The sequence below is a fragment of the Ornithodoros turicata genome, chromosome 5, assembly GCF_037126465.1.
Source record: "Ornithodoros turicata isolate Travis chromosome 5, ASM3712646v1, whole genome shotgun sequence".
Lineage (NCBI taxonomy): Eukaryota > Metazoa > Arthropoda > Arachnida > Ixodida > Argasidae > Ornithodoros > Ornithodoros turicata.
In genome coordinates this window covers 82,263,293-82,289,246 of record NC_088205.1, presented here as the reverse complement: position 1 = coordinate 82,289,246, position 25,954 = coordinate 82,263,293, and the positions used below count along the sequence as shown (strand labels likewise).

Below are 25,954 nucleotides of genomic sequence, written 5' to 3'. Positions count from 1 at the left end.
AAAACGCAATGAAAACACAGCCGTCTTTGGCGGCAACGAATTGGATCCTCAGGAGGCAAAGATTGGCGGCATCCAATGAGACAACAGGAGAAGCGGGCGCATATACCTAACGTGAGCGTGTGGATTTGGAACAGGTCCGATCGTAGTGTTCCGTATATGCGCTGCATGATGCGCACTACAGCATTTTTCAATGCCGACTCACTGAATTGTAGCCTACAACAGTTCTCGCGAATATTCCACAGACAACATTTATCTTCACATCCTTCGGACAGCTACGCCAGTCCGCTTCGCAACGCGCGCTATGTTTTTCACCGGGACTGCTCCACGATGTGGCACGCGCAGCATGGACTAAAAACACCGCTGAAACAGCGTTCACTGCTTAGCGTCGAAGCAAGAAAGAGTTCGGTATAATTTCGATTGTAGCTCCGTAACGAAATCATAGTTTTGAATTATGAGAACCAGTGCGAAATTAACATAGCGTGTAACGTGATTTGAAGTGAACTTGTTTTTGCATTTTAGTGCCCCTTTAAGTTTGCTTCACTAAAGGAAGTTCTTGTCCCTGAAACATTCATCACGTGAATTGAGTGTTAACTTGAAGCCTTAGCAACCTTTAATCTCGGTTCAAAGTTAACCGGGCCTAAGTACGCTCACCTTCAGCTTTGTGAGCCATCACCAGGGATATTACAAAGAGAGACCAGCTAGGTAGTTTTGATGCTGCGATTCAATGCTCAGTCGTGGTCATTTATGCATTCATTGGCGCTCAGCCAACCCTTTTCCACGGACAATTACGCACACTGATGGCGGTCCTCTTTGAGAGGAGAATAAAAAGATCTCATCCAAAGCACTCGGCTCATTACGGCTGGATGTCCTCGCCGATAAGAGTCACTGTGCGCACTGACACGTGCAGCGACCATCGCTATCTGGTTCTCCTTTTTGGGTTGCTTTACCATCCACTCGTTGGATAGTAAAGCGCCATGGCAAAGTGTTGCCAGCCGCTCGCGAGGAGATTGACGGTCACGTGACTCAGAGGTTTTTTTTTTAAATTCCGCGTTAGCGCCGCGAAGCAACTGTGACTATGAGCGGCGTACGGACGTGGACAGATGGAGAGAGGACAGCAAGAAGGTGTGGGAACAAGGGAGGGTTAGTGTGCGTCCTGGGCTGACTTCAAGGAACTATGGCGACATTCGTCTCGAAAGTCTGCCGGAAAACCCAGGGAAAACCTCAGACGGCGCAGCCGGTGCTGGGATTCCAAGTCTATCATCCTAATTACTAAGCCACTGGAGCTGCTACGTGACTAAGCTCACAGGGAGATCACTACAGATGTGAAACGGTGACTGAAATTTTATATAATTTAAGAACGTCAAACTGGAACTGTCATGAGGCGAAACCTCGACGAGTGAAATTTTGTTAACGTAACCAGTTACTGTTCTTTATAACTCGCACACATTTTCTTGTAGAACACATGTAAAGCTAATTTCACACACACACGGCGAAGATATACGGGCGATATTGTTTTCGCTTAACCGCACATAATGCGGCTAAGAATCGAATACACAGTGTTCGTCGCTCCCTCATTATCCAGGCCGCTACGGAGGACACCGTTTTTATTCGTATTTTAAACCCGAAACGTGGCAGCGGTGGATTAATAATCGGGTTTTAAGACAATTTTCCGAGAGAACCCTAGAAGGGGAGGCGCCCTAAATGATTGAATCTCCGACACGACATGACGGGGACAGCGTGATGGATTGAAGGACCCTTCGGCTTAGGTAGAAATTTCGATTTCACAAAATCCCCGACCAGTAATTGGAGAGGAAGCCTCCGCTCTATTTCCCGGAGGGTCAGCTATTTTTCCCTAACACTCGACTAAGTCCAACAGTTCACTTTCCATCGTGTGCGTTAGTATCACAAAGCAATGAGCAGTATATAGACTGAGAGAGATGGAGAGACGACACCAGAAAGGAGAAGCGTGGAAGTTATCACGAGTCCTGAGCCAACTTCGAATGAATTATTATTTAAAGAGGGGAATTGATCTCGATCCATGTCAGCTGTCGCAATACGGGCCATGTTTAGTGGTTAATGATGTCTGCGTTTTTTTTTTTTTTTAATGTTCTGTGATGTGTTCCGTCTCTATATTCCGTATATGTATTCATCTCGTTTCCTCGTTTCATTGTAGTATATTTCACACTTAAGATTGATGATCACGATTACTGTATACTGCTTGCTGTTGCTGCAGTGAATGAGGAGGATGCGCCCTCGTTAAACAGCATGATGCTGTTTTTTGGCCACCCCTGTGTAACTCTTACACTTGCATTGCAATAAAGTTAAATTGAATTGAAAAAAAAATTGAATTGAATAATCGCTAGCACACTAACAGCACACCCAAACAAACATCCCCTTTAAACAGCGGCTGCGAGAGACTCAAGATGTTATCCTCGAGCATGATGCGTGATAAGAGGATGCTTTTCGTGTGAGACGCTCTGGAGACCCAGATTGAGATGGATGGTATACGCGAACCCGAAACCTTCCTCCGCAATTGGCTCATCCACACGATCCCACTATCGGAGATTCTTCTCGTGTTGCTTCCGAGGTTGTTATGCCTCCTACGTTTTTCCGGAAGGGGAAGATGACGGAAATGGATCTACTCGCGTGTGTGGGGCTTTTCATCCTGATTACTAGAGCCCAGCGCTGCGAATAAGTTATACCACCAGGTTTCGCATAATATATGAGTATTACGTGCTTAGAAACTCAACTGCGCTCTGGAGGACGAATTATGGGCACATACAAATCGCGCGATAGTTGCCATTTGGTTCGAATTGACCTCCTATAAACCCTTCATTTCTTAAATTGTAACGACATATTTCTTCTTCAGAGGGCGAGGAAGATTTAATTGGCAATAGTATGAGAGAGGATAAACCAACGACGAAATCACAATAACAAGAATGGTCTTTGTCCCCCCCGTTTGATACTGATCCTGTAAAGCGTGCTTCGCCGCACTAATACTCTTACTGAGGCAGAGCGCAACCTACAAAATAATTTCCTACTTCACAGACTTTGCTCGCTGCGTAACCCTTGCCATTTTCGCTCCGAATAGACTACTTTGGCGACACAGAAATAGCGCAAAACCTGCGCCGTCTCGGCCCTGTAGCCCATCGTACAGGACACATTTCGTTACTGAAGACGTTGCTCCAGCTAAATATCGGTAAAAAAGAAAAAAAAAGGACAAGAAAAACAGAAAAGATCGCTGATCCCACTTGGGTATTCTCCCTTTAGCTCATTTAGCAAAACGCATAGGTTCGGCACGAAACACCGGCCCCTCTCTATTTTAAATATTCAGCCACCACCCGTACCACCATATTTTACTCTTTTTATCCGTTCTTTCTTCTTAACTGACCGAGCCAAGTACATTTGCGTATTAAAGTTACGGAAATCCCACCGAGGTGGGGGGGGGGAGCAATTTATGTGGGCAAAGATGATTTCTGGCAGGGAATTTTCCGAGCGCGAAATATGTTCCGACTTTGAGAGAAATTATGCAAACGCGACTGGCGTACTTCTCGTCTTTCTTTGTTTTTTCTCGACTGTTTTTCTTTAATTCGTTTGTGGGCGTTCGAGAAGAACGAGCCGAAGATGAGAAGACGGTTAAATGTGTCAAGTCGACGTTTTTCCGCGGGCTTAATCTGACCACGAGATGAGACGCAAATCGAACATGACGGAGAAAAAGCGTGCGAAAAATCGAATTAGAAAATGCGACGGTAGATGACTGTATGTATCAAAAAAAGAAAAAGAAAGAGAAAAAGAAAAAAAGACGACAAGGATTACATAGCAATTAGTACGTTTAATGCGAGGTGACACAAGGCCGGGCGATGTCATTCTCTATATTTTTTTGTTTTACGAAGACGCGTTATTTATCAGGAAAATATGGTAAATGTCTGTTTTTTTTAAGCATCTTTTTCTTTGAACGATTGACAGATCACAAGAAGGATGGGAAGTCGCAATTTTTAAAAGCGGCTACGTTGCATAGTTGCGCTTTGGCATTTGCAATAGTGTTCTTTTTGTTCCTTTTTATTCGGCTTTAGCACCGCGAGACAGCTGTGGTTATAAGGTGGGCGTACAAGCGTGGATAAATGATGACTTCAGGGAGAATCAATGTGTACACTCATCTGGGGAAGCCATAAGACAGCAGAGCCGACAGTGCTCCATCTTTTTCTTTTTTTACTTTATTTATTTATTTAAAAATCGCCCATCAACGGCCACTAGATGTTGCACCGTACTCACGTTCAATTACATCTTGCAGGGAAAGAGAAGAAAACCACGATTAGGAATCAAGTGCATAATGCATCAAGCTGAACAAGTCTCGCTTAAATACATCAAAGGGCGACAAAATATCAATGCTACCGTGATAGGAGGATGCATTACGAAATTACATAATTAATACGATTGAATACGATGCAAAAGGCCACAACTAAAATACACAGAAGGGTAAAAAGTCAAGCGAGAACGCGTGTGTTTACTTGGGACATGAAAACAAACATTATCAGGGGGACTGGCATAGTCAATAATACCATCAACTAATTTGTGTATATATTTTTAACTTCACGTTAATGCACTGCACTAGGTATGCATCACAAAGAGCTACACTGAAAGCTGCACATGATCGACTACGCGGCAGGGTCTTCGATATAGTGAAGGTGTTTGGACTTTGGGCACCGAACACGAGGGGCGCTGCCTTGGCGGCAATTGTGAAATTGTGATCTTAGGATAATTGTGAATAGTGGACTTCTAGTGAACATGTGAATAGCAAACTTGCCACTAGTGCACATGGGAAGTTTTTTTTTTTTTTTTTTTTTGGGCGGGGGGGTGAGAATTTCTGTTAGGAGTAGCAGAACAACGTCGGGAGAAGAGTTCAATTTTTATTATTGATACTATATTTATATTATTTATACTCCATCATTACCCCATCTCCACCCATACTCCATCATTTGCTGGTCTCTAAGGCTGCCACCAACTGGTGTGCGCAGATGGGCATCTCAAGTATGTGCTATGAACCTACGATGTTCGGATCCTCATAAGACATAATTGTGCCATCTTGTGTTTCAAAACGGACGAATACCACGAGCTCCGTTTACAGGAGGAATAAATTTCGGGAACCCCTTTCGGCTCTGACATCCACCTTGGCTCCTATAAAGACTACAAAGAAAAAATGAAGATATCCGAGAACGGAGTGAGAATCGATTTTGCCAGCCACCTTTTTTGTCTTCAATTTTTCCTTCTCGCTAAGTCCCCGAGCGTAATTTTTGAATCGCCGCTAATGGACACGCGAGATTCGATCGGCCATGGAAGGATTGTTCGCCGGTTGGCGTCCGTGGGTGGAGGGCATCTTATTTTCTGCTTCTATCTTCCGAAATGGAGAGAGAAAAGATGAGGTATGGACCGTACTGGCCAGAAGGGACGCGGCGTCATGGTATGTGTCTATCAGGCAGGTTACACTTCGTCTTGGCCGCGAAGAAAGGAAGTCGCGAGGAAACTATACTAATAATAACTGATAATATTACACGGAGTATGGAGCATCCGCTGGGTGGTGGTAGTTCAAAAGTGGTGATGCTAATGACAGGAAGGGAACGGGGCCGGTTCCCACCATCGGTTGGATTCCCCTAGGTTTTCCAGCAGGCTTTCCTGGCCGATGTACGCACACTTAAGTTGAAGTCAATCCAGGACGCCTACTAAATACCCTACTTGTTGCTGTCCCGTTTCCATCACTTTACGTAGCAGAAAGACGTCGAAGAGCAGACAAAACTGGAGTTTGAAGAACACAGAAAACAAAATCACTGAAGACTGAATTTATTACGGTACAAGCTTTCGTGGAAGATGCTGCACTTGGGTATTAGGCGGGTACCTGAGGAAGTGCAGCCTCCTGCACGAAAACTTGTAGCGTAATAAATGCATGAGCGTCTTCAGTATCTTTCTCTCTCTCTCTGACACACGCACACACACACTAAAAAAATAAAAATAAAAACACCAGCACCGGGTCTGACGAACGTGACGTTTGCAACCCATAAATCGGATGTCCTGTCACAGTGGAGTACGAAAGCACATTGTGATCGGAAGTGTTTACACAACTAAGGTTGCATCTGTGCATAGAGAGTGCAGCGCAGTGGACCAAACGACTCCGTAGACCTGGCCCACTCCTTCCTGGCATCCTCTCTCCACCTGTCCACGCCTGCACACCGCTGAAGCCGCAGATACTTCGCGGTGCTAACGAAACTTTTAAAAAATATACTACAGTTCTTACGCTGTTGATACTTCCACTCACACACACACACACACACACACACGGAACGAGTCACCTACCAATTTCCGTAAAAGCAAACACGGATATTTGGCGGAACGTGTCATCCATTACGGGCTCTGTCGTTCATTCAGTGACAAGTATTTCCACGTAGATGTTAACGATTGCGGTGGAGCGGCGGAAACTCTGTCCTGGCAACAGTGGTATCTCGCGTTGCAATCCCGGGGCCGGCTCCCACAGCGTGTAAACCAAGGAACAATGCGGGGAAGCCGTCCTTACATCCGAGCCAATTTTGACCCACTTTTCATTCGCGCCGGTTCTCTGTGTTCCGCTCGTGAAAAATGGGTCTCGCAACGTCGCGGCCCTCATCTGAAAAATGGAGCCCAGCTCGTATGGTGAGCTCGGAGCACCCTGTCGCTTTTCACATTCACCGCGGGAATCCAGCCGCACAAGAGAAGCGAAGAAAGAATGTTATATACAATTGAGTGTAACTTCTATACATCTGATGCCGCAACTGCTTTCTTTTTTTCTTCTTCTTTTTTTTCTATTTTCGTTCTTGGTCTTCTAGAGTGATGGTGTGTTCGATTACTCCTCCCACGAAAGTGTCACTGCCGGTGTACTTCGTGTGTGTGTGGGGGGGGGGGGGGGGGGGTGCGCTTCTTCTTGCGTCGTCTCTTTGTTGGTTGTCGATGTTGCGACGCGAGGAATTCGAACGATATCGTCTCGGGACCAGGAATGGAGGTGGCGTACATCACGTTGTCTGTGGCAATTTCAAAATACATTAATATTTGGTCTCAGTGGATGTACGAGGCCAAGTTCCGCTTTTGCAGATGAAGTGCGGTTTCTTGAACTACTTCTCGGTCGGGTGCACGCCCCGAGTTTTGTGAGGAACACGAATATTTTCTGCGTCGTGGTTGGTCTACGGGACGTAGAATTACGAGGTGATGTTCCGTTTTTAAGTGGCTTTCTGGCCTTCCTCTTCCGGTATCAATCAATCAGCGCAGTGGGTGAACTAGATGGAAAATAACGTATAGTTCTTTCTTGCTATTTTTATTTTTTATTTTTTCTAGACACAGCGGGGCATACGCCTTCTCGGATTAATACCCAGAAAGGTCTACACCCCGCCTTCGCCGCATCACGTAAGAAGTGTGCGGTGTTACGCAGGCTTGATGAAAAGCAAAGCTAACCCATTCGCCAGTCTACAAGGCGTTTTCTTTCATTTTTTTTAGCTGCACCAGATCTTGAAAAAAGAAAAAAAAAGCTACGTAGATACAGTCTCTGCAGGTCTGTTATATGGCCTGGCGGTCATTCTCTCGATGACAATAATATGAAGCCACTAGACGACTAATAACTTAAAGCTCATTAGTTAGTTAATTATGGGCTTTCATGCAAAAGTTAGAGTGTCTACGTTGCTAGACAGACTGAAACCGAAACAGACCGGAAGGGGAGGGCTGGGTTCCACGAATGGGCACATGTTCGTTGCCTCCTATTGAAAGAAAAGTAGGACCGAAAGGTCGCGTCCATTTCAGGGACCATAGTAATCCCCTCAAGACCGTGGCTGTCGTGCGCGAACTTGTTCGCTTCTAGCTTCGAGCGTAGTTCAACTCTACCAAATTGGTGGCGCTGTCGAACACTATGACGTCATTTGTTTACAAACAGGGAGAGGTCTATTATTATCATTATTTTAAATCCTGAAACGAGTAGATAGGTTGAAATATACGTTATCGAGTTTTGCAGCGCAAATCAGTCGAAACCGAAACCACGTGTATCAGAAGCGCAGGCAGAGAGGACAGCGCTCATTCCACGTCAGAGGGTCACGTGCTTTGGAGCGATGGAGATGTATTGGAGTAAGCGCTGATCTGCTGGCCAGATCAACCGCTGCCTCGACTGCGAAGGTCATGCGATTCTGAGGCGCGCGGTTTCTGTTGAAGTGCATAGTAAAATTCACCAATGGACAGTTGAACGTAGTACGTGCTCGCTTCAAGATTTTTAAAAGAACAGAATGGCCTTCAACAACAATTGCCTCCCATTCTGCTATTTCACTTTTGCTAGAAAGAATTTTATTTCATAAAGCGCAGTAACAACAAGCAATACTGGCTTGCCTAAGCTAATACGCTTGTGCGCTGGGCCTGGCAATCAGTACGAGCAGCTCAATTACACTACTAGTCTTCGTACCGATACGGCGATACCCGACGGCAATAGTTCAACAATACCACGATGGACCTTAATAAATACAACTGGGACGAATAATCATCATACAGGAAGGAAGCTTGCGGGTGAAATTCAGGAAAACGTCATCCATAAAACACTGAATTAAGCGTCAGCTTCAAAGATATAATGGATGATACTTTGGTGAATATTTGCGATCCGAGATAGTGCTGATAGTGCTGAAAGCAATGTATCAGAACGGGAGATCTGATTGAGTACGGGAAGCCCGGCTGTTGGTCGACCGATAAAACGGCATATAATGAAAACACATACACAGGTGGACAAATGGACAACACGCGCGGCCGTTCACGCAAACAGGACAGATTGTGGCGTGTTTTTAAGTCTTTAGATGAACAAAGGCACGACGATGTTCCAGCAAATGGCATCGATTGAACAATGTACGGTTTGCAAGGAACACCGTTTAAGCTTGCCGAGACGATGCCATAGAAATTTAAAACAATGAAACTTAAGTAGAAAGGGAAGTTAACGTACCTAATGACGTGGGCAAAACCGCTCAATAAGGAGGTGATTCGATTACCCGCTTTAATGCAGCTTCACGATGAGAGTCTGCTCTCACGTGTCCCTGAAAGGTCTTCCGCAGGTCAACATATGGAAGCCGCCATTTCCTTTCGCCTGGATTAACCGGGAGACAAACAGTCGTCTTTTGTTCCGCAGAAGGCACAGCTTCCGGAAAAACGTTAACGTTCCTATAATAACAAGTATAGTTCGTTTTAAAGTTGTTGTTGTTGTTCCTTTTAAACTATTAAGTGGCACGCTTCGCTACGTTTTCTATTGTTACTGTCCTCAGAGCTCGTTTATTTTTATGAATATGTAATTTTATATTTTGCGTTAGCACCGCGATACACCTGTGGCTATGAGCGGTGCATAGACCTGGACGGATGCAGAGAGAGGACAACAGGGAAGAGTGGGAGGCAGCGTTAATATGCGTCCTGAGCCGACATCCGCGGGAATTGTGCCGTCTGGAAAGTCTGCCAGAAAACCCACGAATAATCTCACGACAGTACAGCTGGTAGTAAGATTCGAACCCACCAGCAACGGTCAAATAGTGCATTCAGCGTCCATGTCGTCCTGAGGCTTTTTCCTTAACAATCACTGTACCAGGTCCCCCGGTTACGTGCACATAAAATTCACGCATCACGTTAAAATATTAGAGAACCGATGACTACTCAGTGTTCGAGACTAATTTGTTTTTTGCTTATATTTTTGGCCCGCTCCTTCGACGCGTTAGGTTCGGGAAAGCCTCAACGTAAACCACTAATGACGCTTGGCGATATATCGGAGCATTAAATGCCGTACCGCGGAAAACGAGCACCCACTCTTTTACGGCTAGTTATGGAAAATTAACATATATATTTTTCTCCTCCTGCGTTTTATCTCATACTCGAGGCTATATTAACATCAACGTATATTTCGAGCCGTTATAACGCAGCGAGCTATCACAAAATGAACCGCGATGACGTGGTGTAACGCTAAACTCCACTCAAGCTGTTAACCGGCAGCAATTTGTCTCCATTAATACGTCGCCAGCTATCAGCGAGATATCCTCGCAGATAAAAGGAAAAAGTGATTCCGTTTCAGCGATGTCTTCAACGCATGGAATGCCGGGACCTCTATGAGAAAGACTCATGAGACTTCCGGTATAGCCGGCGGAACGAACGGTGCGATTTTTCTGTTACTGCTTTAGAGACACGCGAGCGAGTTAAAAACGAAACAGGCGTCGTAAAAGATGCATGGGGAACTAGGAAGGCCACTTTCAGCTGATTGTGATCTAACTGACCTGTTGAGAGAGAATGTGTGTTTGGTAGAGGCACGATCGAACGCCGAATAAAGGCAAATGGAGTGGAATGTCGGTGGAATCTTTTTATGAGGCCAGACGCATCCCATCAGAATTCCTGAGGAAGTGGAACGATGGAAAAAAAACGCCAACCGCGGTTAGGAAGGGATCTTGGAGAAGAAGAATGATCGTGGTATGCCCAACACGTGTGTGCACGGTTCCAATATTCAACTGAGAGTCCCGCAGGGAAATGAAGCTGAGAGTAGATATAGATGAAGTTGTGCGGGCGCTCAAAAGTTACTTAATAAAAGTAAGCAAGTTAGAGTTACAGATAGTTTGCGAAAATAGTAATTGAAATAGTATTAGAGTTACACTTTTCGAAACTCAATTAGGTAGTGGGATAGCTACCAAGTTAAAGTAAATTAGTTCACAGTTACATTTGTCAGAGTAAATAAATTCCCAAGAAACTCCATTTTAGCACTTGCACCGACCAACCGCAATTACATCATGTTGCTTCTATAGCAATTAAGCACTTTTTCTTCACGCAAGTTCTCATCGGTAAGAGCTTCAATTCAAACACCCCATCCCTTCCTACACTAAAACGACATTCGACAGGAGCACTGGAGCTCACCGCTATAACGTTATGAAGAACACTAAGCTGACGACCACAAACTGAGGTGTGAAACAAGATAGCACTACCGGACTAACTTAACTAAAAGTGGTGTTGCCAACTGTGGGATGGGACAAGCGCAAGCTTGCCCACATCACGTTTCAGAAATAGTACTGCTGTGTCGCAACTCGTCAGTAAGTCGTGAGTAACTCGTCACTATAACTAGTTACTAACAAAAGCGATCGGAACAAGGGCAGCTGCAGCAGTATTTTGGTTCCGTGGTACGAGCTACATTGCCCTCCACGAAAGCAAGTATATTGCTAGGATGAGCTTGCTGAGGGCACCAGGAATGGCATGGTACGGGTTGCTTAGATACGTTTCATCCGTGCGGTTAAAGCTGGTGCGTGCAAGGTTCGCTCTCCGAATGCTCTACAGGGTGGTGGTGGTGGTGATGATGATGATGATGATGACGACGATGATGATGATGATCTAAAAAGTATATCCTGCTGGTGGTGCTAAGCCCAGTAGTCAACTCCTTGGTCAGATCTTCTAAAAAAAGGTACAGCTTGGGACAAAAGTTTACGGAACACCGGAGTGTCACATTTCTCTATTGGGGCGACACCCTAGCAGCAAACAGGAGCGGACGCACTGACGCAATAAATCCGGTCACCCGTTTCTTCTTCGATCTCTTCCTAATATCTAAGAGGGGGCCGCTCCGATGAAGAAGTACGCCATTGCTGTGTTCCGTTAACTTTCGTCCCAAGCTGTACGTGTGACACATATATTCTTTGACGCTAAGTCTCTGTCCAGCTCGAATGCATTCGTACCAATGTCCCGACAGATGCAACCGTCAGTCTCTCTCTTAGTTCTTCAATGTCCCGTCACTCTTCCGAAGAACGTCGCCAGAGATTTAGCGAGACTGAGAAACGCACCGATTTTTTGTCACGGACGAAAAGAAAGAAAATTAGTTGCTCCTTCACAAACAGTGGGGAGAGACGAAGACGAACTGCGCGGAAAAATCTTCCGGGAGGTAAACAGGTGTGCGAAAGAAATCACTCCAAACACAAGTCCTTCATTCGTCTTCATTTGCGGCTCACGGACGCCAGCTAATCAGGATGGAAGAGTGGTTATCTTCTTCGCACTGGCAAGGACACAGCACGACATCGACCGTCCGCGTTATATAGTGCACGCGTGAACGCATATTTACCCTAACATGATAACTTCGTCGCATAACAAGCTCTGGGATAGCTCGTGTAGCGGACATAGCATAGCGAAGCAAGCACGGTCATTTGTCGTCCCCGGCTATCCGTTTGGATCACGAATCACAAGGCGGGAAAAAAAGAAATCCTTGTCACAGTCGGCCGTGCAGGTGTGACAATGTCCCAAAAAATGTACAGTATTTGAAGAGAGCTCCCTAATAAGCGTGGCATTTTTCTTTTTTCTCTCGTTTGCAAATGTGTTTAAATTTCCGTTTTTGTTTTTCAAACCATCAAAACTTATATATTGGATAATAGACCAAAAGGAAGTTACAGTACGAATGTACAAGAGTACAGTACATATAAGTCATGGAAAGCTTAAACTTTTCGAGACATTATGCCGTGCGCGAAAATTGTATTGAAAAGGAGCAAGCACACAATGAAGAAAAAAAAAAAAGATCTGCAGAGTGCACTTTTCTGGTAGTACACACGATGTTTGTGAGAACAGGTATCGATGCCATAACCCAAATTGCCGCGAAATGTTCGCTGTACAACGTCACAGTGCTTAAGCGCACTTTTCTGAGAGAATACCTGTGGTAGCCATGATACAAAACCACATCATAACAGTAACTGTTATAAAGAGGCATATGCCCTATTGTACAACCTCACAAAGGGCACAGCCACACCTCGATCGTTTGTGACGTTGCAGAAGGCCTACGGTAGCCATAGCGCAAAAATGACTTCGATGTAACATATAAATCTGCAGAAAAGTTGAGCGAAGGCCACCTGTGACAATTTTACGTGTAGACACGACGTAACAAAGATAGGAAAAAGTTGCCTACCTATGGATAGCGCTGAAGTCTTCGCGAATTTTTAACAAAAGCCTGTCACGAGGTGAAACTCGCTAAGCTCTTCCAGTTGAAGCTGCGCCAAAAACTCCTCGAAAAATACACAGACTATGCATAGAAAAGCTGTTTCGCTGGTACAAAACCACTTCGAACAATCTTCCAATATCTTACAAAAAAGGGGGGGAAAAAACTAAAAAGTATAGCGCTAGGAGAAAAACATTCTCCGCACCCTGCGCGTTTCTGTTGACATTTTGCTCGGGCGTAAGACATCAAACAGACGCGGGCGTGCAACTTCTCAGACGGATATTTTTATTTATTCCTTTATTCTTACACGGAAAACATTTCGTTATACAGGAACTTTTAAGCTGAAAGGCCCGGTGCCACCGCAGCGGAGTATTGAGAGGCTATGTATCACCTTCGCTCGCATCAACTGAAAGTATGCGTGCATGACTGAGTTCGCTATGGTTACTGAGGTTACTATGGTTACTATACAGGATGTTAATTTTTTTAAAATTCGAAGCAGGTTTTTTTAATTAAAAAACAGCTACGAGAGCAGCACTGATGCCATATTCGCAGACGGGTTACGCGGCAAGACGCCATCCTGTAGGACAGTGTATGGAACTCCTAGGCGTCAAATTAGCTAAAATTGATTAATGATATTATTAATTATATGTTTTCTGGGAACTTCGAGATCGCAGAACTGGGGAGAGTCATTATTCAAATCCATCGTGCTTATTAAACGCCCTGAGAAGCGAACGTACCTTCAGATATAAAGTGCCAAATTTCGCTATGCGAATGAGCCGAAATCAGAACTACGCACTTCTTGAGCGCACAGACGCGCCTTAACTGGGCCGGAGAGCGTTTTTTTTTTTTTTTTTGGCAAACAGAGTAGCGCCTATGCTCCAATCAACTCCATCGCTCCAAAGCACGTGACCCTCTCACGTGATTGCCTGTCGCTCTTTCTGTGCTCGAGTAGGGCGTAGTTCTGGTTTCGGCTCATTCGCATAGCGAAATTTGGCACTTTATATATGGTGGGGAAAACATGTGAACGATTATCTAATCGAACGCCCGACGATACCGTGATCTGCGCACGAAGGGCACGGTTTCCAGTTGATATCAGTGGCACGTGTTGGCAAAGGGGGCGGTGTCTTACTGCTTAAAAACGATGCCGCGTTAGGCAGAAAGGCTTTTTCCCTCGGGACGTCGCCAGGAGCGGACTGCCTTAATCTGGCACGGAAAACGGTTTCTTCTTGTACCCAGCATTCTGTTGATATGTTATTAAGCGACTTTTACTATGACCAGAGTTTGGTTTACTTCCCCAGCAGACGGATTCCCATAATCTTCAGGAGTGTTCGCTTCTCAGGGTGTTTAATAAGGACGATGGATTTGAATAATGACTGCCTCCAATTTCCTAGAAAACATCAAATCAAACAACAAATAAAAAAAAGGCACCCTGTATACTAGAAGCACGATATTAATGACCACAGGTATAACTGCTCAGTGAACTTTCAGTAGAGGCACTTTTCCATTTTTTAAAACGTTGCACTGCCTTAGTACGAAAGCACTTTTAATTTCAATACGTATGATTTTTGAAGCTACCAGCAACATGAGAGCCACAGGATCTGCTCGTCGGCGATAGCTTCAGGGTCATACTGAAGACTGAGGGTGCAGTGGCAGCGAATGAAATACCTAACGACACACTTGACTTCATTGAACAGCCACGACTGTAAATCTTTCACGAAGACATTATAGCAGAATATTCGCTCGGGATTTAAACAAACCCCTGCCTTCAAGGTTTGCCGAAAAACCTCACACTGTGGTTGTGGTGGGGCTTGCCGTTGTCGGCCTCACGTAGGTGGGCAACGTCACGACTGACGCCCTGGGGGAATATGCGTCCTGGGCCGACTTCTATGGGAACTGTGCCGACATATGTGTGAAAGCGTCTGAGGAAAACCCAGGAAAAACCGCAGACAGCACAGCCGGCACCGGGATTTGAACCCGGGTACCTCACCTCACACAGTAGAGTCGGTGGTGGGATTCGAACCTACCACCGCCCAGTCTTCGGCATAACGTTGGAACTGCTCCCGTCGAGATGATGCTGTACATACTGAGACACGACTGAGGTCGTGATAGAAATAGGTGATTAGCATGTAAGATCTAAATGGAGTCTTCGTTCTTCTCCGGAGCGGTATAGTGATCTTGCTCGATCCACGGTTGCCGTGATAAGGAGGTGGGTTATTCGTAATGATTTTGCCACCAGTATTCAGCCCCTTACACTGTTAAAACAGAACTTCACCACATAGCACGCTCCTAGCCAACCATCATTCGGAATAATATCATTCTGTCTCCTGACTTGTTCAAAACAGGGAGAAGGCGCCTATCTGGGACAAGATAATCTGTCCCAGGTAAGAGGCTCCTCCCATTTTTCGGCAAATCAATACACAGAATGTTATCATTTGGAATGACGGTTGGCTAGGAGCGTGCTATGTGGTGAAGTTCTGTTTTAACAGTGCACGCACCGCTTCCCAACGCTTTTCTTGTTCTTTCTAAATCTCGAACCCAACTCGCAACGCTACTCTTAAGATGTTGCCTCCCAACACGAGAGGAAAAAGCGAACGACGAAATGGATACAAAAAGACTGAGCCGACGAGGAGCTTAAACCTGAAAAGCGCACGGCTTGTCCGGACAGACACTAATCCGACATTCGGAAGAGGCGAAACGAAATTCAAAAAGCGAAAGATGGCGTCTGTTTGGTCTAAGCAGGGGCTGCTGAGAGAGACAGAGAGAGAGAGAGAGAGAGAGATGGGGAAAAAAAAACCCCTGTGTTTATACGGAACATCCGTTTGCTTTGGCAAACGGTCGCCAGACGTGTCATCGGTGGGCCGCCGGGAAACCTTGCGTATAATTTTCGCATCGCCGTGCTCCGGAAAGACCGTCCATCTAAAAAAAAAAAAGGCACCGCTGCCTTTCTTTTCTCGCTCAGAAGGACAGGACCGTCATTGCCATGGAAGTAGAAAGGAGGGGGGGCAAGGAGTGCCAGGACTTGTTGTGTTCGCGAAACATCAGCGCGAATCAGCCGGACATTTGCGGATACGGACTCCAAATCAGATACGAGTTTCTGTTGAAGTATGAGACAAGCGTCTACAAAATATATACTTAGGTGCCTCATAAGTGACCAGTATTACTGTTCGTACAGAGAGTTTCCTGTGCAGACAAGATTGCTTACGCCGTGAGCAACGTGCCTGATCCGACGACTTTTCGTTGGCCGCTCTTCTTGCACCCCAACTATAGTGGGCTGGCACTGCCGCTCTCCTCGGCTTTCTCCGAGTCTCAGGACTCGTGAACTGCATGTAACCGTTGTGCTAGTGTTTATTTTCTTCTTTCTTTCTTTCCTTTTTCTTTCTTTTTGTTTTCCCCATTTTTCTTTCCCTTGTTTCCATTCCCCTTTTTTCTTTTTCCTTCCTTTTCTTTTTTGATTCCCCTTTTTGTTTTTTCTTTCTCCTTCCTTTTCTTCTTCGTTTTCCCCCTTGCCCCTTTTTCTTCAGTTTTTTTTCGGAATAGCAAGCCGGCTCTTTTCCTGGCTAACCTTTCCATTCTTTTTTTCTAAATAAACACATTCCTCCCCTCCCCCGCACGAGCTTGAATGCCAAGCCAATGTCTAGGAAGTGGCCAGAGTAAAATTACTTCTAAGTTAGATGAAACAATATTTTGCGAGAATATAATGCAAGCCATACTGATTTGAATGCCATACGCTAGGCAAGATTCTGAAGATTTACTCTGCAGTTTTGCCGTCAAGTAGACAAACTGCCGAAGGGAACCGACAGTTTCCAATTTGAATGTTCGTGAAGGCACCGCACGTGGGATGACCGCATATTTCAAACGTACGACAAGCGAACAGAGAAACCATATCCGTGCGCTATTCTACCTTCATATAATCGGCGCTTTATAAATTACACCTAATCATTGACCTCTACTGTGTATATGACCATACAAACGTCTTCTCCTGTTATCGATAACAGTTTAAGCCGTCGTACAACCATATCAATCAACCGTACCACGAATTTAGAGCGTAAAACCACCGTGTTAAGACAACGGCTCTAAGCTCGCGACAATCACCCTCGGTGCTGCAGGTCCCACGGCGTTGCAATAGCTAAGAGACGGTGCTTTCCTTTTGGCGTCGTTTTTCATCGAGCGCTTTCAATCCGTTTTAGTTGGCCTACGCGGTTGAGCTGAACCCGCATCACGTCCGACAGCCCTGGGGAATCCCAAACCGCCGTTCGTTTTGGCAAACACCAACGAGCCAATTTTTCCCCCCTTCTAACAAAACTTTCCCCCTCTCCATCAAACACCTCGGGCTACACAGCCCCGAAGGTTCCATTTTCGGCTCTGTTGTCTTCACATTTAATTCTATATTCTAAACTTTTTCTCGACGTCGAAGGCAAGTTTATTCATCTTCGCTCTAGACACAATTGATACGGGGCTAAATGATAAAATATATAGGAAATAAAGTACGACATAATATGCAAAGCACGCATGCTGAGTGGTCGTGAAACTTAATTAACGTTAATATAGCCCTGAGCGTCGTCGGCATACAAAAAAACAACAACAACTTTATTTTGGTGATGATGATTGCGATGTTTTATCGCCAGAGCACAGAAAACACGACTCAAACTCTGGTCCTCGGCAACTGTTTTCTCTTTTGCCAACCATCCTGTAAAGCGTGCTTCGCTGCGCTAATAACCTTGCTGAGGCAAAGCCAACCTTACGTCTTGTTCCCACTTGATGACGTCGACGACCGCCCCAACGGCGTGGTGCAAATGACGACGCCAAGAGACGTCGGCAGTAAAACTGAGCGGTCCTCGCGGTGTCTCGAGGTCGACGTGACCCTTCGGAATGTTTCCTTACTCAGCTTTCCTTTCGGCGAGTGCCGTGGCACCTGAGGTAACTCCAAAGCTCCTCTCCTCTCGTTGTACTTTTAACAGTCTTAAAGGGACTATGAAATTTCCCGAACCCCCATACTTTTTTTCGATGGAAACTGTTCTTCCCGCAGAGAAACTAATATGCCACAAATTTTTCCGGACGAAATCGCTCCACTCTGCAAGGAGCGCGCGCTGGAAATGTCTCTTCCGCGTCCCTCCTCTCCCGCGCATATTTCCCTGCCGATGGTGTAACTGTACGGACCGCACTTCGGTTCCCCGTTACGTCACCGGTGTTGCACAATGGCAAGTAATGGCGCGAGTTCGCGCTGTGGCTGCCGCCACTGCCGAAGTCTGCCGATCACGCGAAAGCTGCTGTCATGGAGATTTCCACTCCCGATGAAAGCATACGCGGGATCCTACGGCGCATGCTCCTGGCGGGATTCCTCGGCTCGGCGACACGTCACGATGACGTGTTGCTGAGCCGGCCGTGGTCGCGTCAAGTTGCCCGTTGTGTCTCCGCTCGGCAGCTCGCCACGGCGCGGCGCTAGCTGTCCTCCCTTCGCCGCTCCGTTTAAATTCGCTCCCGAGAAATCCGCTCGCGCGACGAAAGTAAAATTTCGGTTCTAGACTCAGAAAAATGTCTTCTTTCGAACGAAACGAAGAAAAAAATCGTTTCATAGTCCCTTTAAAATGGTTCAGGCATCGGGGAACCAAGAAAGCGACAAAGGCGCAAATCAGCGGACGGAAAACTTGAAGGCGTTGTTTGTATATCATCTCCTCGATGGCCAAGAGAGCATCGCTCTCGCAAACTCTCGCGAATGCGGTGAAGAAGAAGCTCTTCTTACAAGGCGTTGGGCGTCAAGTAATGCGATAAACTGGGCTCCCGTGCTCGAAGCGCTCGAAGACAGACTACTGTCAATATGTTTTCTTTCAAATTCTTAACAGGGAGCTGCATGGTAACACTAAGTCGCGTCAGGGTCAGACTAGGTACTCCCGCACCTCTACACTAGATTAGCCGGTGAGAAGAAGACCGTGGCAAGAGAACTCTTACCTTACCGTCCAAGTGCTGTTCTTTAATTAAAGTCACGAATCCGCAACAGTGCAAGGGCCGCCTCAGTTACAGAGCTGCGTCAGAGCCCCTCTAATTACAACCACCTTCTTCCTCGAAACTCAAACGCGGTTTCGCACCGCCGAGCCAGCTAAAGCAGGAAGGTGTTGCATTGCTTAACCCTTTCAACTCGTCTAATCTCTCAACGCCTATTCTCTCAAACAGCCCAGAAACTTTCTCTCCCCGCCTGACGCAACACAGAGCATTTCCCCCAGTCTCGGTCTAGTGCAGCAACTTTCGCGAGAGAAAAAAATAAATAAACAGATAATAAAAAAACATGCTCCACGGACGAATAGCATTTCTTTGCCTCTGTCAACAATGGATTGTGTGAAACGCATCGAGATGGAGGTTAGGCTTAGCGAAACCGGGCACATCTTCTCGCTAAGGCGAGCGGGGGCATCGGGGTCGGATTGGAAACACAATATGGGCACGCGCCCAGCATGCCGTCTGCCAGTCGCCTTATTGCGTTGACTCAATTTCTTTCAGGGAAGCGTTCGCGCGCCCGCTTCGTTTCCTTAGCTTTTGCTTTGCAGGCTCTCCCCCCCAAATTTGATGAACCCGTTTTCTTTTACTTCTTTTTCTTTTTTCTTTTGAAGCAACATCGTAGAAAAGCAAGTTCTCTCTCTCTCCCGTTTATTTCGCTTCCAAGTTTGTATTTCTGGAAACGGCAGCGTGTGAAACTAAATTAGATTCGTAACGGAAAAAACAAAAAAAAAGAAAAACGAAAAGAAAAGAACCCATAGGAGGCGGAAGCGAGAGCTCTAAGACATAAAACTCTTAGAGAATATTACGCGCAAGATGACCTTTCTTTTATAACGCCATTATCCAAACCGACGCCAGAGTAATACAGCTGCGTCTCTAATGTTGTTTAATTTCATCTAATTTAATCTCGCGTTTAATATTTACGATATCAGTTATACGATTTGATACTCGCGTATTATTTCCGGTAATTTAACTCGAGTTAATCGGTATACCTGTTCAGGTTGATATCTTCTTGTGTGAAGTCCGATTTGCTCCCCAAACCTACTACCGTACACAATCTGGATCGGTGCGCAATCCTAGTCAGCGCAATCCCGCTTGATACGCAGGCGCCGTCCGCACGTCACGTTTGGGATCCAGGTTTTCCTTTGACGCCATCTGGAAAGAGTTTGACACAATACACACTCAAGTTTCAAATTAAAAGGAAACATTGGTTCAAAAGATGTCTGCTTGAATGAGATTTATAGAGAATAGAGAATTTTAGGCCCGGTTTCACCAAGGCCGATGAACATTTCAACCGAGACCAACAGCCCTAGGTCGAATTTGGCGCTTAGCGCGGCTTCACTAAAGGGAGTTATGGTCACTGAAGCATTCATCATGTCACCAACTAAAGTTTGTAAAAAAAAAAGATTTGAGTGTTGACTTCAAGATTTAGCGACCCTTGATCTCGGTTTAAAGTTAACCGGCATTGGTGAAACCGGGCCTTAATGCATCGTATATACGCTATCGTCTTTGCATACGTAAGGGATAGCGTTGGTGGTCCTGCGACGCGTCCTCCAGCGCCAACTTGCCGTTCCTCAACTGCTTGGGCCTCTGGCCAACCCAGCAGATCAGTTACGAGCTCTTCAAGCCCTTATCACCTTCTTAGCAGCAACAGGGCCCCTGCGTGAACTCTGAACATTCATCATCATTCACCATCTTCTTCCCCTCATGCAATGGGATAGGGTGCCGCCTCAGCGGCGAAACATCCCACTGCATCATCATTACTTATTTGTTGTTGTTGTTGGATACCATGCTATCCCTTCCGTACGCAAAGACGATAGCGTACGATGAGCTAAAACTCACTATTACTACTTCACGGTGTGTCGTTTTAACTGGAAATAGCTACGAAACAAAAGTTTATACAAGACTGTAGAAGACGACGACGACACTGTGGAAGGACGCTTTGCGATATGTACAATATTTAAAACCTTCTACAATTTCGTTCTCTCTCCCATCACAACCCTTTCGTCCTCCTGTATATTTTATTATTTATATGCAGGGAAAGAATTGCTAAGAGGTAGCGAGCAGAATTCAAAGGAGTAAGTAGAATTCATGACAGTTTTCTGCAGTGTCATCTTCCAGGATTTTCTTTTACGAGTGCCTACATTATTTCGCATAAATTTATTTTCTAATACGGGTTAGCACCGCGAATCAACTGGGGCCACGAGCGGTGCACATAAGTGTCCAGATGGGAAGACGACAGCAGAAAGGTGTTGCAGACAAGAGGGTCAGTATGCGTCGTGGGCCGACTTGAGACCGAACAATGGGACATCCGTCTGAAAAGTCTGCACCCGACACCAGACCATTTCTTTACGCCAACGCGCATATCGGCACCTTCACTATTTCAAAGCACCCGCTCGTGTACAAGCCGATAGGTCAATTATGGCGGTCTAGAAGGATTCTAGAAAGAAGAATTCTAGCCCGCCATAGGTCAATTGCCCAACGAGAACACTCGCGTGACTTGAGGAATATAGAAATGACGTGTTGCTGCGGCGATACCGATACTTTCGCCCGATGGAAATCACCGGAAACGTGTACACTAACGGAGAGAGGGTATTTGAAACAGTGGAATAGAGTGACACATTTGTGACAAATGGTTCCACGTCGGGCATTGAACAATTTGTACCTGGGTACACGGCACGTTAACCACTAAATTTCAGAGAGAAGGGGGAGGGGGGGGAGAGGAAAAGCTATTCCCGACACAACGTTTCGCGCCCGATACTGCGTGATTAATTATAAACTGGCGCATTTCAGTTGGCAGTTGCCTTGGCCCGGAAAACGAACTGTTACCTCGTAATATTTAGTGAGTTCGTCAATGAAGGGGAAGGAAACAATAAGCTCAAAATGTTTATGACTTCCTGCTTTAAATGGTTTTGACCCCGAGTTTATGTTGGAAAATACACGAGACGGCTGTTTCTATCGAAGTGCAACCTGCATTCCAAAAGGTGCTATAGCAAGCGGAGCAGTAATAATAATAATCTGTAGCGGAAATACTTTCCACGTTACCAATTTAACGCAACTACATTACTGAAAAAAGTAGCCAACATTGTAGCACCGCTACGTACAACGCTGCTTCCCTGATATCGTAACTCGAACGGAGAGTGTGTTCGAATGGGCTTGTATTTCGCTAACAACGGCATGTAGGAAGATAATTCATTTCCCTCAGTACTGGTATTCGTTAAGACACGTGGATGAGCAATGAATCACAGATATGCGTTGCTTCAGAACCCCTTTAACGACCGTTATTTTTCTTGGACTTGCCGCTCGGCATCGCAAGGAAAGGAGATGCCCTTTTTATGTCATTTCACTTTCCTCATGCTGTTTAACAGTCCGAATATATTGTGGGCCCCAATCCCTTCCTACCAACGAAGTTTCCTATATTTCTCCTTATCGTAAAAAGAAAGAAAGAAAAACAACAGAGTAGGTTCGATTAGAAAACGAAACTGGTAGTCCAGCCGTGGTAGGAACTGGATACTGTAACACTCGTCGCATGGGAAAATATAGACGAACAAAAGGCAGCAGCATAAACAGCCAAACTGCTGAGAACTGGGAGAGACAAAACCAGATTGGGATAATAACGGATAACTAAAAAGAGAGACATCGAGAAAGAAATTAAAATATAGAGGGTACGCGCATATTGTGCTGTCCGGTTGGAAGCCATTCCCCCACTTCACCACCGCCAGCGTCCCTACGTTTACGCCGCGTTCTCTTCGTCCTACCGCTAATTCCAACTAACGCCAGCGTAGCCCGAAGGTCACCTTCCTTTCCGCTTTGGGCAAATCCCAACAACACTGCTGCAATGTGTACAGAGGAACAGTATGCAGAGAGTCCTCCCCGGGTAAGCCAGGCACTGTTTTATCTCTCGTCCTATGTACTGCAGAGGCTCAGAATCAACAGAGCATGTAGCAGCAGCCAGGGGGGACCCAGGGGAGTTGCCCTTTCGGGAGCTTCCCCGGACTCCCCCTTCTCCTGATGCATCATTCATTACTAACAGCCTACTACAGTGCCACTCTGATTTTTGTGCTCCACGCTAAAAACCTCTCCATCACGATCTATCTCATCGCGACGGGTCGATACCGTTATATCACACAGAGAGAGGGCGTGTTTTTACGAGGTGCTGTTACGTGGGGTTAATGGCGAAATCCTGCTAAATTTAGCGGAATTTTGGAAGGCTCTCCGCGAATATGGCCCTTTCGATGGGGATTTCTTCCGTGTCCAGTCCCGTGCCGTCTAGCAGGCATCGAAGTTAAATTCAATTCAATTCAATTCAATTTTTATTTTCCTTTCGGATGGGAGAGGGTAAACAGCCAGAAGGCTTGACGAAGACTCTGCTGGAAGTTATATAGTTGTGTCCGACTTTGAGGGTATGGAAATTTTTCAGTCAGTAAAGGCTCGTAGTCCTCGCGGTGAACAAGGTATGTATAGACCCTTAATGAAAAAGCCTGCAGGGCAGTGGATGAACTCAATAATGTTAAAGCCTCAGTGTGGGCTTTATTATTACATTGTACACTATAGCAACGACTGTCTCGAAAAAACCGGAAGCTGCAGTGGACGCTCGTGTGACTGGCGAGTTAAATTCGGACCTTTACAAAGGTTTCGCTCCGCATTTCTGGCAAAGTAGTTTGATTTCAAGCACCATTAAGAATGATGCTACAGACAGACAGTATCTCGTTTTCGGTTCCAGTGTAGATTTGCCGATTTGAGAAAATAACAGTATCGATTAAAGCCGATAAAGCCACTGCGCAGCAAGAAAGTATTTTTTTTTTTAAAGCATTCGAGAAAGAGGCGTTTCTCCGTTTAGCCATCACAACCAGGGTTCGGAAAAACCCGGGTTTTTTTTAAAAAAGCCCGCCCCAGTGGGTTTTTTCGGGTTTTTCGGGTGGGTTTTTCGGGTGCTAGGATTTTTTTTTCTTTCGAACTGCTGCATATGACACGCAACAGCCGTTCTCCACCTATTTTTCATGTTCCTGGAAGAAATAATTGTTTGCCGCTGTAGAATTTACGGTAAAGGAATCTCCGAAGCAGTCGTCCCTTTTCCTTCTTTTCTTTTTTTTTCCCTTCGTTTCTGTATTTCACCCGCGTGTGGGCTTTATTGGGTTTTTCAGCCCGGGTGGACCCCAAAAAAACCCGGGTGGGTTTTTTTAAACTGGGTCCATTCGGCGAACCCTGATCACAACCGTTGCCTGCGTTTTGAGCACTGCAAAGCAGGCGCCATCTGATGGCAAATTAATTACCGGAACCCGCCAACAACACCTGCGTCGCCCTACTTTGAGGCTGTCAAGTACGGACGTCTTTCTTCTCAACTTGCCAAGAAGTCTTAAGGTATATAAACACTCCTGTCTTTGCTTAATGCGGTATTGCATCGACTGTCTCGACACAAAAATTGGTAAGCGAGATGCGGACTACAGCTCGATGACAAGTCCATATGGACGATGGTAAAGACTGCACCGTAAATGGAGAGATATTACGCGTGTGCCATGTATAACTTTACCAGTTTTCTCTCTCTTTCTTTTTAAGAACTGCGGTAGCTGTTTCTTCGTTTCAAAAATATTAGTTTCGCAGTTTTTTTTTTCAATTATTTGTTTCCTTTTAGCTGTTTCGATTCTCCTACACATATAAATAAGCAAATATGCAGTGGCGGGGGGGGGGGGGGGGGAGTCCTTGCTCAATGATGGCTTCACGTAAGCTACCTCTTTGCTTTAGAGGCCAATCCTTTCAGTCACTTAGTATTGGCTTATTACGGTTTCCAGAAGTGATGCTAACAGCGTATGGAACACTTCCTCCTAGCCGAGAGATACAGTTCACTCCGCTCCTAAAGTTTGTCACGCTGTGCTGAAGAGTCCCAGTTAATGGGGAACAGCCGTCGGTAGCTGTAGTAGTATAGAAGACATATACGTATTATAAGTAAATCAAGCTAAGTAGTGTAACGTAGGAAAAGAAGAAAACGTGTAACGTAGGAAAAGCACGGGACATGGGGAAAAACAATAAAGTTACGCCTAGTGTCCGGACCAGGAAGTCGGTTTCGGAGACTGGAACGTTACAAGTAGAAATAAAGTATTTTTACATATTTTTACATTTTTCTTTGAAGTGCACTGTACCTGTATTCCAATATAAAACTAGAGATGTTTTTTTTTTTTAGTTTAGTAGTTCTAGTCACTTTAGTTCTTAAAACTTACTTTCTTCTTTTCATTAGTATTTTGTGTGGTAAAAATGAAGCACTAAAGAAAAAACCAATAAGGAACCAGGGCACCTTTGTGATCGATAAAGATCACGAAGGATTTCTGAATAACCGCTTTAAGTTCTTAGTCCACGTCGCCAATATTTTTAATGGATTTAAAACAAATAATAAACAATGAATACCGGTCTTTTTTTAAAATACCCAATGCGCATAAGCACAATGCTCTTTATGCGGCGCTCGTGTATTTACCCACCATTATGCACAAAAAATGTCTTTAAAAAAAAAAGAGGCTTTAAAGTTTAACAACATTCAACTCCAGAGAGCGATATATTTACTTCTCAAAACGCAACGAATATCAAAAACAAACCGTTCGGTGCACTCAAAAGCTTAAGGTCTGATCGAAAACGTTTCCCCGCTATTATTAGTGGATGTAACAAGCATTGAGTCGGAATTCGGGATCTCCTTTGATCGTCTTTCGAGAACCCAAAGTTGGAATCCAAGTGTTTGGAGAACGCGCACTCAGAAGTTGGACGGTGGAACTTTTTGAGTTGTAACATCAAAGCGCACGGCATCATTAGAAGAAACGTTCCAAGGAGAAAGTTAAATAGGCGAAATGTACGAGAAGCACTCGAGGAAAACGCCGCAGGGAATACCCGGAGGCTCGGATGGCTGTGTATATACAGATATGTATACAAAGCGATTTTTTGCGTTTACTGTATTTGCATCAGTGCATATTAATCGGGGCTATTCAAATAGTAATTCTTAAACCGAATCGAATAGAGAGCGAA

The 25,954-nt window shown here is 45.3% G+C and overlaps 2 protein-coding genes across 2 annotated transcripts in view; one reads left to right on the top strand and one right to left on the bottom strand.

Moving 5' to 3' along the window:
* LOC135394988 (guanylate cyclase soluble subunit beta-1-like) overlaps positions 1-20,064 on the bottom strand; it is a 201,593-nt gene extending 181,529 nt beyond the window's left edge. The window contains exon 1 of the mRNA XM_064626131.1: positions 19,942-20,064. The gene's annotated coding sequence lies outside the window, so the exon portion shown is untranslated. The remainder of the gene's footprint in view (positions 1-19,941) is intronic.
* LOC135394991 (leucine-rich repeat-containing protein 4-like) overlaps positions 1-25,954 on the top strand; it is a 121,745-nt gene that overhangs the window by 47,370 nt on the left and 48,421 nt on the right. The window lies entirely within an intron of this gene.